General features: G+C 41.4%; 1 protein-coding gene across 6 annotated transcripts in view; it reads right to left on the bottom strand.

Annotated features, from left to right (window-relative positions):
• LOC125888423 (uncharacterized) overlaps positions 1-19,537 on the bottom strand; it is a 70,463-nt gene that overhangs the window by 9,199 nt on the left and 41,727 nt on the right. The window lies entirely within an intron of this gene.

Genomic DNA, 19,537 nt, shown 5'->3' with positions numbered 1-19,537 from the left:
GTCTAACCTTTTGACCTGAACATGTTCAAAGTGTTATGTTGAGTTTCCTGCACAGGGAGTATTTCGTTTTATGTTATTCATGTAAGGGTTAATCCACGAGTAGGTGTGTTCCAAACGGTTTTAATGCACGACGTGGGGGCGAAGAACTACCCGACGCCAAGTGCAGACTAACTGCTTATATAGAGTCTAAATGAATTCTTGGAGAAGAGCAGGCAGGGTTCAGGAAAGGTTTTTCAACCCTTGACCATATTTTTGTTCCTCACTCACTAGTTGAATGGCACCTGCATAAGAAAAAAAGACTGTATTGTGCTTTTGTTGATTATAAAAAAGCGTTTGATTTGGTAGATCAGTCATCATTATGGCTTAAATTAGTTTAATTTGGTATAAATGGAAGGGTATTAAATGTGATACATAATATTTATGAGAATGCTAAATCTTGTGTTAGGGCTGGTTATGATTTGTCTGAACAATTTGTATGTAATGTAGGAGTGCGGCAGGGGGATAATTTATCACCACTTTTGTTTGCACTATATTTAAATGATTTTGAAAAATATGTGAGTAAATGGTACAAAGGACTTCAACTTTTCTCTACTGAATGCTGCAATGTGATGAATGGTGAAATAGGGATATATTTGAAATTATATGTCCTGCTTTACGCGGATGATATGATTGTACTGACAGAGACTCCTTCAGAATTACAGGCCGCATTAAATGCAGTTGTTTCTTATTTTAAAATCTGGTCGGCCTCTCTGGTACTGTTTTTAACTGGTTTGTCTCTTACCTTACTGATCGACACTTCTTTGTAAGTATGGATACATGTTCCTCAGGAACCCATGAGATAAAGTTGGGGTCCCCCAGGGGTCAATTTTAGGTCCAATTCTTTTTAATCTCTACATGCTTCCTCTGGGGGACGTCATCAGGAGGCACGGCATCAGCTTTCATAGTTATGCTGATGATACGCAACTGTACACCGCCGTGTCTCCTGATGACACAGGGCCAATTGATGCCCTTTTTAACTGCATTTTAGATATAAAGTCATGGATGGCAGCGAATTTCCTGCAGCTCAACCACGACAAAACAGAGGTTTTAGTCATTGGTCCTGAAGGCCAGAGAGAGAAACTTTTACCAAAACTACAGGATTTTAAACCAACACAATCTGTAAAAAATCTGGGTGTGATTTTTGACTCTGAGCTCTGTTTTATTCCACATATTAAAAACATAACAAAGGCAGGTGTCTACCACCTTAAGAATATAGCCAGAGTCTGCCCGTTTCTCTCTCAGGCCAGCACGGAGGTGCTGATGCATGCTTTTATCTCCTGTAGGTTAGATTATTGTAATGCCCTGCTCTCTGGTCTTCCCAAAAAGAGTATCTCAAACCTACAGTTATTTCAGAATTCAGCTGCACGAGTGCTGACGAGGACCAGAGGGCGGGAGCACATTTCACCAGTTTTAAAATTGCTGTATTGGCTCCCTGTGCACTTCAGAATCGATTTTAAGGTTCTTTTATTCGTTTTTTAAATGTCTTAACGGTCTTGGGCCTTCTTATTTATCTGACCTGCTTTTACCATATCAAAGTTAGGACTAAAACGGGGAGGCGGCATTTAATTATTATGGCCCCCGATTGTGGAACAGCCTGCCGGAGAACCTCAGAGCTGCAGAGACTGTTGATGTTTTTAAAAAGAGGCTCAAGACTCATCTTTTTAATCAGGCTTTTAACTGATCTCTTTATTTATCTATTTTAAATTCCTCTTATAACTGATTTATCTATCTATTATCTATTTTTTATTTATTTTTATATTCTTACCCTGCCTCTTTTTATGTTCGTATATCATTTAACATTTATCTTCTGGTATTTTTGTTAGCCTATAGATTTTAGTTTTTATGCATTTTATGTCCCTGTTTTAGATCATTCTTACCTAGCTACTAACTCATTTTTATGTGATAAATCGCTTTTTGTGGGGTGGGTGGGTGGGCTTTTCTCTTTTCTTTTTGTTTTCTGTTTGGATCTTTGTTGTTTTTAACCTCTGTCAGGCACTGTGTGTTACTGTTGTATGAAAAATGCCATATAAATAAAGTTGATTTGATTTGATTTGATTTGATTATAAATTGTTTAAAACTGATTTCACTTTTGAACCTTATCTGATTATGTTAAGACCTGCTGAAAGGATTTGTTTGTCTAAGTTTCGGTGTGGAAATCATAAGTTACCTATCTCTGAGCGCAGGTATGACCGTGAAAATGTCCCTCAGCAATGTACTCTTTGTTTGACTGGCAATAGAGGAGACGAATATCATTATGTACTTGTGTGTTCCTTTTTTAACAAAGAGAGAAGAGAGTTTGTTGGACAGCTCTATAGAGTAAATCCAAATATTTATAAGTTTCAAAAGTTAATGTCATCTCGAAATGTAAAGGTTCTGTCAAATTTGTTGAAACTTCTAAAGAAAATCCTGCGTAGTCTCTCTCGATTTGATTTGTTTTTCTTCTCTTCAGACTATGTATGTACACTAGGGCTGGGCGAATTTGTAGTTTAGGCCGATTTGTTTTAATGAAAATAGAGTTTCTATTTAAAATCGGCCACCGCCGCTCCACGCTGGGCTCCCGTAGTTCAGAGTGGGCTCACCCCTCCCACAAGACTTGATACACAAACAACATGGCAGCGAGCACCGAAGAACTCGTTCTCAAGAAAGGGAATGAGTTCTTCAGCGCTTTTGTGTGCACACCTTTGTCTGTGTTTGTGTGTGTGTGTCTGTGTGTGTGTGCGCACGCATCAGGGCCGAACACCGCCGTGCATGACACAGAGAGCAGAGGAGCATTTTATACGCGCACCATGTAGGGACAGAAATGACATGCCGTTGTGTAAATAAGATAAATAAGTGTTACCAACGCCAAGCTGGCAGACCCCCGAACCGTAGTCAAGGGACCTCCCAAGACCATTAGCTCCTTTAGCTTGTATTCTGTCCTCACAATTGCGTTCTGAGCAAGGCTAGACAGATAGCGAACAAAAACTCCAATAATCCGTGTTCTTGAGAAAGACGTGGCTTTACTGGTGGTTGTTTTTGTAAAACTGAAAAATTTAATACAAAGCATATATCAGTGTGCAGTACACAAAATACATATATGCAGACATGAAATAATAACGATAATGTAAATAGTTCCATGTATGAAATGCTCATCAACTGAATATAATGAAATGAAATAAACTACTTCTTAAATGACTATTTTTTAACTTCTTCTTTTCACAGGTAACATGGCAGATAAGTATTTTAATCTAACATAAATATCCAGCAAGAGTAGGTAACTCAGGTAAGTAGCATAAATTGTACAGCTTTTTAGCTTAGCATAGACCTGCATAGGAATAAGCTGAAAAGTGCAGCAAATGACCAGCATGTGTAGCCAACATTCATCTGACAACTAAATAACATTCTTCCTTTTAGAACAATCCTCATGAAAACACTCCAGCAGTATTTCAGATCTTTACTTACAGACATATAAAACCCAAGGCTTAGTCGGAAGGAGAAAACTGTTTCTGCATCAACACAGCAGCTTGCTGTTTGTTCAACTGAAAACAACATGGAGGATAAAACAAAACTTAAGAAAAAGCACTACCTAAAGTGTCCACTAGGGGTCAGTAAAGGACGGGTCACTAAACAGGGGCCAGAATAGCTTGTGTTAGCTCGTTCTGGCAACAACACATAAACAACGGGACTTCATCTGCGTTAAAGAACGGCACTTTATTTTCAGCACTGCAGGGATGATGCACAGCCTCTCTCATCAGTGTCTGACTTTTACATAGAGGGAAATAACTCAAAAACAGCATGCAGAACTGCGTAGGCTTCTTCACTGTGGCTGCTCGATGTAAACAACATAGCACATGCCTCACTTTCTTCCTGGGGCGCATCCGTCTGACGTCACACACCACACCCGGTGCACTAACGTCTCATACCTCCTACATCAACTACACACACACACACACACACACACACACACACAAGACACACACATCAGGCTCAGCCTGTAACACAAGGCTATTTAGTTTGTTTAATAAAAGGACAAGGTATAGACCTGTTCTATAGTAAAGGTAATCTTAAATGACTTCTGTTGTGATCCAATATGATGGTAGGGGAAACACTGCCGTATGATAAGAAAGGGGTCTGGTGGAAAGCGATCACAGATGCAGTCGTCATGTATATTGCAAGAGATGTGGTGCCCATATATAGGCTACCGTGGAAAAGCTGAGGTTTATTCACATGCTGAAAGTTTTGGACCCCAGGTATGTGCTACCAGGCCGCAAATATATTTTTTTTTTAACGAGGAGGGGGAAAAATCGATTTAAATCGTGAATCGGATTTGTTGTGAAAAAATCAGATTTTTTTTTTTTTTTTTTAGGACATATCACCCAGCCCTAATGTACACTAATTCTGTTTTATTTGTTTTGTTTTACATTGGTTGCCACCTGCCTTGATTTGTTATGGCTATTTTTGTTTGTCCCTTATACCCTGGGGAGATGTCAGAAGGAAATGAATGAAATGAATGAAATGAATGAAATGAATGAAATGAATGAAATGAAACGAAATCAGGAACCACAGTTCTTCTAAACCAGGCTCATTCACAATGGACAACCACCAGCTAACAAACAACACAACAAAGCAACTCTTCCCTCCATTCATGGACTGATAATGTAACAACTGAAGCATTATTTCAGTTGTACAAGCTGAGCAAGACTGTTTAACTTCCATCAACCGTGAGTAGCTGAGTAATTGCTGTGATGTCTTTGTAGTCCTGGTATTTCGATAAGTTTATGTTTGTTAGCTAATACTGAGCACAGACACAGACGAGCATGCAACTAAACATCCTTTTGAAAAACTGCCTTCTTCATACAACATCGATCACACACAAATACTCTAATTTGACTTTTAAAGGTCCAGTGTGTAATATTTGACATGGTTTATTGTCAATCTGAATCTGAATCTGAATATTCTACCCATTAATATGTTTATACTAGTGTATAATCACTATAAAATAAAATTCGGTTTTCGTAGCCTTATAATTATGCTTTTATATATATATATATATCAAGGGCCTTGCTTTAGCGAGGTCGCCATCTTGCGCCACCATGTATGTACGGCAGCCCGAGCGGACAATCCAGCCAGCCAGAGAACGCGTTCCACGTGTATAAATGAACCAACGAAGACAGCGGAAGGAAGGAAGAAGGAGGAGAAAACAGGAGAGAGTGTGTAGTAGTTCGTCGATAGAGAGTAGTGAAAAGTTTTTTTAGTTATAAAGTTTGCGAATGGACCACACTTACCACGCAACAGGAGAGAATGAACCCGAACTGTCATCTGCGAGGAAAAGAAGATGCAACTTCACTCCTTGTGATGCACTCTCTGCAGCGCTTTTCCTCCTGATGATATGTCTCCCCAACGATGGTAGCAGTAGCACCGAATCCCATTCTGTGCATTCAGCCTCTCTTCTCGACCGCTCAGCACCAAACACATAGAGTTCCTCATCTGTGTGCTCCGGCTCAAACAGGTATGGCTCTGGGTCTGTGTCTGCTACAAGAAACTCTTCAAAATCGCGTTCAAAGTCGTCCATTGCAGCTACTATAGTCCGGAGATATTGCTAGGCTAAATAAACAGCTGAGCTCTGTTTAGGCTACGCTGTCAGTCAGTGTGCGGGCTGGAGATTGGTGGAGCAGAGAGGGGAGGGGTCCCCACTCAGCATGGTAAACGAGTATGTGTAAAGTTATGAAGTGTGTCTGTTACGCTAGAAGAGTCAGAGTTTGGGACGGAGTCTTTTACCCCTGGAGTGTTACCGGAGTTTCTGGAGTGCTCAAATAAACTGGCCTTTTTCCCGAACGCTCCTCTGGTCTCCTGCTCATGAGGGATTCATTACAATATCGTAACATGGATTAGATTTCCAAATAAACATTCACCTTGTCACTAGATAGACCTACTCCTGAAAAACTCGTGCGCAAGGCTTTTTGTCCCTACTGAGGCCACCGTCATTTACCCGGAGGGAGGTGAGCGAGGTCACCCTGCAATCTAGAATTTGACCACTGATGTCACTGTTTTCAACCCATTTTACACACTGGCCCTTTAAATCCAAACCAGTCTCACTGCGAAATCGTTGAATACTGGCACTTGGTCAGTGACTACTGGCAACAGACTATGACAAAAAGCTGTCTTTTCACATTGGCATGACATGCTGCCAGTTGCTATCATTGTTTGACAGCACCCTGCGGCATCAAGGGGAAACATGGCTGGACAACAACAACTGTTAAGGTGGCGGAGGTCAGAGTAGGGCGGGCTGGAAGGGTGGTGGATGGGTCCAGCAACCACTGACTTTCACCCGGGAGGCCAGTGTTCACTTCCCATAAGACTGTAAAGTCAAACCCTGTTCTTTTTCCCAAACCCAACCACGTCCATGTGTTGGCAAAACTTAACCAAGTGTGTGCATTGTTTATAAAAATAACACCAATTTGTAGTGTTGTACCGACGTAGTGAAATTTATTTTGAAAGAGACTGTATGCAAACTGTACATTTCCTGTGAAAACAGAAGTGTGTTTTGAAAACGTACAGAGGATGTAACAGGCTCAACTTGACACGGCGTCCCAGAATGCCAACAACCAACACACGCAGGGTACCTTGGACGTCATATGTGGACATGGAAAGTCCATGACCAAACGTGGACATGTGACGAGGTCAGAGTGAGAATGTGTTGTTACATCCAGCTACACATGCAGAGAGGGAACTTACATCTTCCACTCTCAAATGCTATTTGGTTTTACCAACCACATGTGGTGAGGCATATTTTCCCTGCTTTGACTTATAATAATAATAATAATAATACATTTTGTTTGAAAAGCTCCTTTCAAAACACTCAAGGTCACTGTGCAGTAGTAAACAAAGGAAAGACAACAACACAGAAGAAACAATACAGAAAAAAGGAAAAGAAAAAGAAACAAAACAAACTTGGCCATCGTCTTTATAGTTGTCCCTGGTCAGCCATTTTGTGCTGGAGGCACACTGACACCACTATTCTAATGACCTCTGTGTCATCTCCCATCAGCAGCTTCTCTTTGCGGTCGGAACAACGTGACTTCTTTATCTCATCATCAGTGGAAACTTTGCAGCGTTCAGCTCTCTATCATGTAATCTGTGTCCTTAGGATGTGACTAAAAGCCTCAGTATGTGTCTAACCTTGACCTGAACATGTTCAAAGTGTTATGTTGAGTTTCCTGCACAGGAGAGTTTTATTTTATTTTACTGAAGTCATAAAATCAAACTGTCGTTAATAACGACAGCCTGTCAAAAGTCAAAGCCCTTGAGAGCGAGGTGGAGGCTAAAACAGAAATGTGAAAAGTTAAAAAGTCAGCAGCACACATCCACACATTTCTGAAACACACACTACTTATATACAATCACAACAAGCATCACATGTGACAACAAGCATTACAGAAATAACCTGCAGTCTAGCACACAAGCATCAGGCACAACAACACAGAGCAAGAGTAGCATCCAAAGGCAGTAAGACAAAGACAAACAGCAGCAGCAGGACAACCAGAAAATGCATGGGACAACAGCACGTGGCAGACAAAGGTTAGGGTACAGTTTTCTTGTGTAGTCTCTATTTGCTTCCATCAGGCCAAATCATACAAAATAATAAAGTAGCCTACTGTATTTATGTAGATGACATGCAAATATACATATAGCTTTCACCAGGTGATTATGGACCTGTGGAACATCTGTGTCACTGTACTGAGCAAATCAGTGACCGGATGCATCAAAATTTTCTCCAACTCAACAGAGATACAGTGCTGCTTGAAAGTTTGTGAACCCCTTGAGTAATATAGATTTTTCTGTTGTTTTACCATGATTTTCTTTTTTTTATCATCAACAGTTTTTATAAATAAAATGTCAGATTAATGTTCATCAGTTTCATGTACTTGTATTGAGCAAACTGTGTGAGTAGCCAGCAGACTATGTGAACCATGGAATCAGAGTATGTGCAAAAGTAAGTGAACCACAGCTGCATTGGTAAAGTCAAGAGGGTAATAGACTCAGGTGAAACTCATGTGGGTGCTTAAGTAATCAGTTAGGCAGACCAATCAAATGAGACATCCTTAGGAAAGGTTTTGGGCAGCCGTGATTAAAAGAGAGAGGAAACCAACCAAACCACTTACATACCAAGGCGTAAGGCACACAGATCAACAATGCCAGGAGGAAAGGAGACATCCAAGGACATCAGGAAGAAGATGGTGACAGCCTGACTGGGGAAAGCCACAAGACCATCTCCAAAAGAGTCAGCTCCATTCATCCACTGTAAGACAAATCATTTACAAATGGAGGGCATTCAGCATGACCACAACTCTGCCCACAAGTGGACGGCCATCAAAACTTTCACCAAGAAGCACCAGAAGAAGAAGAATTCAGGTATAGACCAACCCACACATCACCTCCAGAGAGTTGCAGACGTCTCTGGCAGCATCTGGGATAAATGTACATGCGTCTACAATCAGGCAAAAAATGAAGAGACATGGCATTCATGGGAGAGTTGCTGGAAGGAAGCCTCTGCTCTCAAGAAAGAATAAGGTTGCCTGTTACCTTTGCCAGAAAGCACTTGGACAAACCAGAAGTCCATTCTCTGGACAGGTGAGTCCAAAAGTGAATTATTTGGCCACAATCACAGGCGCCATGTTTGGAGAAAAGTAAACACTGCATATCAAGACAAGAAGCTCCTCCCAACAGTGAAGCATGGTGGTGGAAATGTGAAGGTCTGGGCCTGCTTTTCCACCTCAGGACCAGGACGACTCCATATTATCCAGGGAACCATGAAATCCCAGGCCTATCAACAATTTCTTGACCAGAGTCTCCTGCCATCAATCAGGGAGTTGAAGCTGGGACAGCAATGGATTATGCAACAGGACAACAACTCAAAGCATTCCAGTAAAACTACCAAGGAATGGCTGAAGAAAGAAGATTCACACTCTGGATTGGCTCGGTCAAAGTCTGGACCTCAATCCCATAGAAATGCTGTGGCAAGATCTGAGGCGGGCAGTACATGCCAGATGTCCCTCCAACCTCTCTCAACTGGCTGAGTTCTGGAAGGAGGAGTGGACAAAAATCTTCAAAAGCAAATGTGAGACATTGGTTTGTGGTTACAGACAATGTTTGGTTGAAGTAACGACTGCAAAAGGAGGTGCCACAAAATACCAACTGAAAGGGTTCATATACTTTTGCATCTGGCAGATTTTCAGTTTTTTGAGAGATAAATTACTTTTGTTTATAAAAAAAAATAAAGTATATGTCTTTTTTTCTGCATTTTCCTTATTTGGATGGTTTGCTTTACAAATTGGGATTTGGATGTTCATGTCATAAGGTTGTTTTAATTTCTTTTTTTTTTTTTTTTTAGAAAGCAATGACCATGTTTGGAGGGTTCACAAACCATCAAGTAGCACTGTAAGATGGACATCACTGTCTTTGGGCCACTGACAGAAAGACAGAGTGTCAGCTCTCACCTTGAGGCCCTCTCTCTTATAACTAAGAGTCACAGAACAAACCTTGGTGTTATCCTGGACTCACATTTAACTTCCACAGCCACATCAAATCTGTAACATCACCTGCCTGCTACCATTTAAAAACACTGTTAGAGGAAAGTGAGCCCTTGAAAGGCTCAACCACACCTTTATTTCCAGTGGATTAGATTGCTGCAGTGGTCTGTTTGTAGGAGTTTTAAAATGAGCTGTTGAGCAACTTCAGCTTGTTCACAATGCTGCTGCTCAGGTCCTGACAAAAACTAGGAAATATGACCACATTAGTCTAGTTCTGAAATCCTTACACTGGTTACCTGTCACTCAGAGAACTGATTTCAAAATCCTGCTGCTTGTGTATAAATCACTCTGTGACTCAGCACCCAAATATATCTCTGACATGCTTGTGACATATGAACCTTCTGGGACCCTGAGGACATCTGGGGCCGGCCTACTGACTGTCCCATGAGTCAGAACAAAACATGGTGAAGCAGCGTTTTGTTATCATGCAGCACAAACCTGGAATAACCTCCCAGGTGATGTTAGACAGCCCCAACCTACACTGCCTGTTCCACCCTGTAATGACTGCAAACTGATTTTTAAACTCCATTTTAAATCATTTTAAATAATCTTTTCATCGTTGCACCTCTTGTCTGAACTTTTGCTGTTTTTAATGGTGATTTTATTTAAATTGTAAATCATTAAGTCATTAATTTGACCATTTATATCTTTTTTTCTCTTTACTCTTTTAATGTAAATATGTATCCTTTAATTTTAATTTTTTTTTTTTTAATTTTATATACTTTATTAATCCCTGAGGGGAAATTCAATTTTTCACTCTGTTGTCAATTACACACAGGTCCGAACACACACATGCACAAACTGGACCTATACATGCACTAAGTGGAGAGATGTCAGAGTGGGCTGCCCATGACAGGCGCTCTGAGCGGTTGGGGGGTTCGGTGCCTTGCTCAGGGGCACCTCGGCAGTGCCCAGGAGGTGAACTGGCTACCAGCTACCAGTCCACGCTCCATATTTTTGGTCCGGACGGGGACTTGAACAGGCGACCCTCCGGTACCCAACCCAAGTCCCTATGGACTGAGCTACTGCCGCCGTTATAATTATTATTATTATTATTATTATTATTATTACTCTATAAATCACTTTGAGTTGTCCTACTGTCTGAAATGTGCCATACAAATAAAGCTGCCTTGCCAGAGAGGGAACTTAAATCTTCCACTCTCAAATGCTATTTTGTTTATACCGACCACATGTGGTGAGGCAGAACTTCCCCTGCGTTGAATTGGCCATCTTCTTTGTAGTTGTCCCTGGTCAGCCATTTTGTCCTGGAGGCCATGGGGCCTAAGACAGGCAGCCATTTTGTCGTAATGTGTTCTCAGCAGCCCTCACATACTGTCTCTGCCTTTAGTGTCTTCATGCTGCTGTCGTGCACATGTTCATGGTGCTTTTAGCCGTCATTTCACAGCAAATAATTGTGAATGTAAAACGTTCTTATTATTTTTCCAATTTTCTGTTTGTAGTTTTCCTGTAATTTACTGTCATAGCTGACCTTAGCATTTCATTGTATCTCCAATAGAATATGAGATCTATTTTACACACCAACAGATGTGTTGTCTCTAATCATTTAAATCACAATCACAACAGTAAAAGTGGGTACCAGGTCTGATTGTTTATGTTTCACCTTGATTATAGAGACACTTGATTATTGATTGATATAGAGCAGGGTATAATAACAATCATATAACACTGACAACAGCCCAACATACAACAATTATAAATGCATAAAAGGCAACTCAGATTCCTTCACATAGAATAAAAGAATCACAGAATCATTTCAAATCAAACATCAGTACAATAACACAAGATACACATCAGTCAAATGATCAAAAACAACAGCTGAGGTGAAAGCAATGTTCAAAGATTGATTAGTGAAATGTTCCAAAATATTCCAAACAATATGACATAACAGAGCAGCCCCCTGCTGTGTGTCAGGGTGCAGCCCAAAGCAGTCATCCCTATAATCACATGGATCCACAACAACACAAAGACAAACTAACTACAATATATATCATATTTACATATATATCTGCACCCTGTCAGGATCAAAGCTTGACTTGTAAACTTGTCAACTTTTTCTCCCAACATTCTTTCTATTATTATTCTGATTGTTTTGTATTCATTTGTCTTTTTTCCCATCTTCTATTTCACCTCTTGTACTTTTGACATTGTCACAGACAGACAGTGAGGAAATGAACATATGCATATTAACTGTGTGTCTGAGCTGAAAGCTGCTCTCCTCTCCTGCTCCTCTGATTCACAGCCACTACAACAACACAGAGCATCACCAGCAGACCACTGAGCACTGAGCATCTCACTGTGTAGAAGGTGGAGTGAATCCCAAAGGGATCTCTGTACATTAACACAGTTTTCACTGATGACACACACTGAAAATCTTGGTGAACTGCACACCAATACTCTCCTGTGTCTTTCAGTGAGACATTAGAGATAACCAAACTCCTATCAGAGCCAATGCTCACTCTGCTCATGGTCTGACTCGTGTCTATAGTAACGATTCTGCCTTCTGTTTGGTTCGACTTGATGAACCAAACAGGCGACCTTCCCTTTTCCCAGTCTTTGCATTGTAGAGTGACTTCTTCTCCCTCTGAGAAGAGCTCGACAGCAGGAGGACCAAATTTAGGACACACCACCAGATGATAACTTTTCACCCTGAGAGAGGTTTTACAGTCATACCCTCCTGTGTGATTTAATGTCAGTGATGAAAACACCAGAGAGTAGTTTTGGTCCACTGAAGGCACAGTCAGGTTTGTTGTGTTGTTTAGTTCAGTGTTGGAGGTGACATTAACCCAACGTGGGGGCTGGTCATCACTGAAATCAGTGAGAGTGCACGGCAACACAGCCGTCTCCCTTGCTGAGTGATAGAGAAACTCTGGCTCCTGGTGATACAGTACACGTTCACTGCTAACACACTGTTGTCGGTTCATCAGCAGACAGGTAAACTCTTTCTTTAACATTGTTGTGAAGTTGAATACACACAGATCTGATGAGTTTTCTCCACTTTGTATCTTGATCCAGTGTCATCCATCACTGATGTATTGTCCCCAAAACTTTCTTCCATATTTCTTGTTCATATCTAAAGTCACGTTTGAGCCACAGGAAATCCAGATTGTCAGCTGCTCCAAAACATGGCAGGTCCACTGATTCTTCAGGTCTCAGTAAAGACATTTCTTGCTCAATCCTTATACTACAGACAATGACACTGCTGTTTCTCTCATATGTGACTTTGCCGTCGGTCCAACACTCCTCTTGGTACAGGCCGGAGTCTGAATGGGTCAGGTTGTGGATGATGTAAGAAGAAATATTCGTCCTGCTGACAACTGAGAGTTGTTGTTTCAAGTCTTCAGGTACTGTGGAGTTGTGGGACCAGAGGTCAGAGGTGTTCCACAGGACAAGCTTCTCCTCACCAACAAATCTGGAGATCAGGCAGGAGCTGGCCTCCTTGGGGAGGTGGAAGGTGTAAGAGTGCCCTTCTTTCTTGATGGTGATGAGTTCTTCTGCATTAATGTTGTTGATGAGAGCAAACAGCAGGAAGCAGAGCTCTGTGACTGCAGCCATTCTGCTGTAAGGTCTCCTTGTGAGTGTTGTACAAACACTGACACCACCCACCTTATCAGCTCTGTGTCAACTCTCATCAGCAGCTTCTCTTCGTGGCCGTAACAACGTGACTTCTTTATCTCATCATCATCATCATCATCATCATCATCATCAGTGGAAACTTTGAGGCGTTCTGCTCTCTATCAAGTAATCTGTGTCCTTTGGACGTATCTGAAACCACTGAGGCTGTCGTGTCTTCAAATACAGATTATTGAGAGATGTGGTGAAACCACCAGAGACAAGTGTGTGAGAGAGACATGGACATAATGTGTGTATGTGTCTACATCTGTGATGGAGAGAGAGATGAGCTTAAGGAAATATAATAAATATATCAAAGTGTTCTGGTACCAGGTACACTTATGAACCTCTCTGTGCTCCAACATGGTGTTCATTATGGCCGATCCATGACTAGCACACAAGTCCAATAACAAACAGCAGACAGAGAGTGACAACAGTGTGAAGGTCGTCTCATCCCTCTCTGCATGTCCTCTCCTTCACTCTTCACCTGCTTTGCATTTAACTCTCACTGTCTGAGGCACATTTAGCCCATGAAGAGCCCACAACATCTTCCTATTTCAGCTGCTGAGTGAGTTTTCTGGGGATTTTGTGGACGTTGATGCAGCCTGATGCTGCTCATGTGGTGCAGGGCCCACAGTGTATTTTCTGTGGTGTGTACCAGTCGCCCCCTGTGGACCAATGCATGTGTGTCTCAGCTCATGTTGGACCAGTGTGGTGGACACGACTGCTGACGTGGAGACCGTGATTCAAGTCCCTCCTCAGGTACGCCACACAGGAGTGTATGTGATGAATGTATGTGAGGTTTCATTTGTCGGGACACCAACAATTTCAACTTGCAAATTTCTTCATATGAATTTCCACTGTGGACCAACCAGGAGAAACAGAGAACACATAAGTCCATGTGAGCCCGGGTTTCGAGCTAGCTTGATGGGTAATTTCAAAACTATTTTTCAATGCTTTTGTTCTGACTTGAAATGTTTGTAGTGTGCAGACTGATCAGCTGACTCTGCAGCTGATAGAGGAGCTGATCATGTGACCTTCACCTGTATGACATATTATACAGTAAACCTGCCTTATGAAGACTTTAATGCATCATCTGCAGGCTGTCAGTTAAAAGGGTACATTTCAATGGATAAATAAAATGAAAAACAAATCACCTTTATTACAAATACATTTGAGTATTTTCAAAGTGTAAAACTCATTAAAATGTGCAGAATTTACATCACAGGTAATTACACATTAATTTGTACCTTAAAGGACCAGATTTGTTTTAACTCAAGTTAATTAATGGGCGACTTGATGACGCAGCACTGAGAGGACACGCAGCACCTGGCTCCCGCTCCATACATTTCTAAAAACATATATTTGTGGACCTAGTCAGCCAAGTGTGGTTACAGCTCTTCATGCAAAGACAAAGAAACGTGTCTAAAAAGATCAGAGCATATGAACCAGAGGAGAGCAGCGACGGCTGCAAAACGCAAGTAAGGTTACTGAACCTCAGCATGGTGCAGCTAACCTAGCCTGTGTGTCATCAGACCATGTGAGTGACAAACTTGTTGAAGACATCACCAGTAAAGTCGCTGCGGTGCTTGAGGAGAAACTGTCTAAATTCTCTGAGACACTAGACTCTATCACCACACGGTTAGAGAGCGATGATCACCGTATGGAGGAAGCTGAATGCCGTATTTCCACAGCCGAGGATGACATCTCCACCATGAAATCACAGCTAGCCCGGGCCGAGGAGACCATATCCATGCTAACCCAAAGACTTGAGGATCAAGAAAACCGCAACCGTCGTGGCAACATCAGGATCTCTGGGCTACAAGAGGGGACTGAGGGACGACAGCCCATTATCTTTTTGGAATCATGGCTCCCTTCTGTGCTCGGCCTTGACACTAAGAGGACCATCAATCTGGACAGAGCTCATCGCACACCTGGCCGCAGCCAGGTAACCGAGACAAGCCCGAGCCGTGATGAAGCTGCACAACTACACAGACAAGATTAAAATACTTGCAGCATTTAAATCCAGACAGCCTCTGGCTCACGATGGACAGGAGTTTGCCATTCCGATTTCACAGCAAGTGTTATTCAGCAACGGAGATGCTTCAAAGATGTGTGCGGCCAGCTGATCAAGAAAAATCCGGTTTCGTATGGCCTTCCCTGCTACACTCACTTTCATATGGAGAGAAGACCTTTACCTTCACAGATGCAGGAGAGGCACAGAGAGTCATGAACGGCATGGGACAGGTAACCCAGATACCGGAGTAAAAGGATTAAAGGTCGGTGATCATCTGATGTGGATTTGTGATACAGACTAGGCCTATTACAAGGTCCAAAATGAACTACTTAAGGATTCATAGCCTATAGATGGGTATATATTTTTTTTTCTATTTTGATACATGAAGCCATTTGGACTGCAAGATATGATTTCAACTATTTCTCATTTTATACTCTGTTCTACTGAAGGTTTTGATGGCTGTGAGTTAGATTAAATTTCGTTGCATGCAGAGTAATCTGTTATCATACAGAAAGATATTTAATAATACACTGAATCAGTTTTGGTTCTTGAACATATAGGCTATTTATCTATTAATTTATTGTATGTTTTTTTGTTCATGCTTACTCAAATCAAGCCTTCAAAGTGATTATAAAATGGTGGAAGGTTCTCCTCCCAACTATAATTTAAATATTTATAGGAATTATGAAGGTTTGGGATTCTGTGTACCTCCCTTTTTTCTGCTATTTTCATATTTTTTACGTGTTTATAGGAGATTTATTGAGTGTAGGCATGAACATAACCTATATGGGTCTTCAGTTTGTGGGAGCGGGGGAGGGATTTGTTGGTTAGGGACTGTTTCTCGGGAGGGATAATGGACTCTACTGCTATCCTTGTGACGTGGACTGCAACGGTTCTTGTCTGGCTTTGCAGGCTTTGTCCATTCAGCATCACGTGTCTTAGTTTAGGGGTAATGGGAGTTTTTTTCTTTTTTCAGTGGGATTTTGGGGATTTTTAGGGCCACTTCCTTTGGGACTGTCCCTTTATCAATGGGGTTTTCAACTGGCACAATACAAGCTATAGTGTGTCTGATAAACTGTATATAATCAGAAGACTCAGTATTATCTATTTTTTTTTCAATTGTTATATAAGACTATGAGTTCAACTAAAATAATTTCAATTAATGTAAAAGGGGTAAATCATGCTATAAAGTGTAAGAAAATTCTAACATGGCTCAAAAAAGAGAAGGCCGACATCGCACTGCTGCAAGAGACCCATTTGACAGATACAGAACATGAGAAACTTAAAAGAGAATGAGTAGGCCAAATTTTCTTTTTCTTCATTTTGTTCAAGTCGGAGAGGGGCCGCAATACTTATACATAGAAACACCCCTTTTGATATTGAAAAATGTGTAAAAGATGTGGAGGGGCGATATGTGTTGATTAAAGGTACTTTATATGGGGAGTCCATCATGATAGGCTGTATTTATGCACCAAACGTTTACATGAGCTACATTTTATTCTAAACTCACATCTGATGTCTCGTCTATGTTAACTCCTATCGCCATCCTGGGTGGAGATTTTAATTGTGTGGTAAATCCAGAGTTAGGTCATAAACCACCTTTAATGACTCCCCCCTCCAAAAGGTCAGTAGTTACTTGGGAAATGTGCACAGATCTAAACTTGTTTGATGCCTGGCAGGTTCTACACCCTACGGAAAGGGATTTTACATTTTTTTCAAACCCTCATCAAAGCTTTTCACAAATTGATTATTTTTTCACCTCTAGACAGGTATTGGATAGATTAGAGGAAAGTGGCATAGGAATTCGCACACTATCTGATCATTCTCCTGTCCATATATGTCTCTCTCCACCCTTCCATGATGCTAATTCTCACCAGTGGAGTCTTGACCCGTATCTTCTGAGCAGCCCCCCTTTCATGACATATATTAAGGAGCAATTTGAAGCCTATATGACATTTAATGATGTTAGGGATATAAGCCCATCAACTTTATGGGAAGCTGCCAAGGCCTACTTAAGAGGTGCAATAATTTCATATAGTGCAGCTAAGAAAAAAAAAAGCTCTTGAGGAACAAATAAAGCTGGAAAAAGTGCTGGCAAATTTGAAAGCTGAACTTAAACAAAATCCATCCAGCAATCTTTCCAGAAGAGTAGTTTCGCTAGATCAGCCTTGAACGAGCTAAAGGGTGAATCTGCAATGTTTTATGCTCAATACAGGTTGTATGAAATGGGGGATAAGCCAGGCCGTTTACTGACTCGTCTTGCTGCAGGGAGACATGAATCAAATGCCATCTCTTCTCTGGTCGACGCCACTGGCTGTAAACAATTTGAAACCAAAAAAATATATAATATTATGTTGGAATTCTACAAAAAACTATATACATCAGAGTTTGATAGTACTTCAGAAGAGGTAGGTAGCTTTTCAGAACAGGTGAATTCGGTTGCATTGAAACAGGACGATAGAGATGTATATATGTAGACCAGTAACTAAAGAAGAACTATTTGATACTATCCAATCCCTACAAAACAGTAAAGCTCCAGGACCCGATGGCTATGGACCAGAATTTTATAAGAAATTTGCTAAATTGGTAACAGATCCACTTCTACGCATGTATAGTTTATATCAAACTGTTTTGGTTTTGAATCAATCAATCAATCAATCAGACCTCTGTACATGTTCCCATTCAAAGAAAACCACAACACACTGGTTGATTTGGACACAACAAGCCTTTATTGTCTTTCTCGTCCAGGACAATCTTGCAAAGCAGATCTTTAATCTCAGTGAAGCTTTTCATGGTTAAATCAGGTGAAAATGTCACAAACTAAAAGGCTTTTAAAAAGTCCTGTGTCAACGTCAGTTCTACAATTCAACCAGCAGATGGAGACACAGACTGTGGGACCTGCAATGCAACATGTCCTCAGACTCTCTTTCCAGTCCTGCTCACCTGACGTCCCCTCGCACCTACACACCTGTTTCCACTTTCCCTCATCAGCCCTGCAGTTTCTAAGCGGCCCTTTTCCACACACTCCTTGGGTACGTCCCAAGTCCCTTAAAATTACTGCAAACCACCTAACCTAGTCACCTTAACTATTTAGTCCCTCCCAATTAGGAAAACATGCAAGGAGTCAGGAGTGAGGAGTGAGGAGCGAGGATTGCTGATAAGAGACATGAGACGGCCTTACTCTGAAGCGTCACGTAAAGCGGACGCCCTTTTCTGATGACGGCAGCACAGCTGGATCTGCTGCATAACGGAACCAGTGTTTGGCGTACATCCCAAGTCACATTATATTCACTAATCAAAGCCAACTGAGGAGGGATTCCTCTTCCAGGACGGACAGACGAGCAACAGATGTCGTACAGAACAGATCAACATGATAAATTAACAGTAATCCGTATGACACAATGAGACAGAGAGAGAGAGAGAGAGAGATGCAGGACAGACTGTAATGACAGTAGCTTACAACAACATAAATGAAAGTAATAATATTAATTAATATTAATATTAATAATTAATATTAACTACAAGCTATTAAACATTATTCCACTCACATGACATGCAGGACAATTAATGATGGGCAAATGTGTGTGTGTGTGTGTGTGTGTGTGTGTGTGTGTGTGTGTGTGTGTGTGTGCGTGGTGTTATATCAACACGTGTGGTTCTGGACATGATAAGCTGTACATTTAACAGCCACACATCACCGACAGTCTGCTGAACAACGCAACGGGTTGTGAACGAAATAAACTTAATTACAACATGACAGTCTTACAGGAAATATCATTAACGTTACTCTTTGTAGTCACGTAGGCATGTGAATTACAGTGTTTCATTGCAAAGAATGCATGTAACGGGTACACTTGCGCTGTTTCTCCGCCATCTCGTTCAAATGAGCCAGATGCAGGGGGCGGGTATTTATACGTCAGGGCCTCAAGCTGTAAAACTCTTTCTGTTAGGAACCTCTCGTGTTACCTTACTCATCGCACCTAACAGATCCCTCCTAACTCCTAACGCTAACTCCTTACTGGCAGGAATAAGACACATGAGACAGCCTTAAAGATGGCGGACCTCGAACGACTTCCGGTTCAAGTCAGGAGTTAGGAGTTAGCAGTATAAAATTAAGAGACTTGGGACGTACTCCTTGTCACTTTGTCACCATGTGTCTCATGCCTTTGCTTTCTAGCATCTGTCACCTGTTTCCTGTCTGTTATCTGTTCCAGTTGGTTGGCCTGCGTTGTGTTTTTGGATCTCTGTCCTGACAAGATGGATGTTAATGTTGACTGTTGTG

Source organism: Epinephelus fuscoguttatus, linkage group LG5 (genome assembly GCF_011397635.1).
Source record: "Epinephelus fuscoguttatus linkage group LG5, E.fuscoguttatus.final_Chr_v1".
In the NCBI taxonomy this organism is placed as follows: Eukaryota; Metazoa; Chordata; class Actinopteri; order Perciformes; family Serranidae; genus Epinephelus; species Epinephelus fuscoguttatus.
This window is presented reverse-complemented; position numbering and strand designations above follow the sequence as displayed.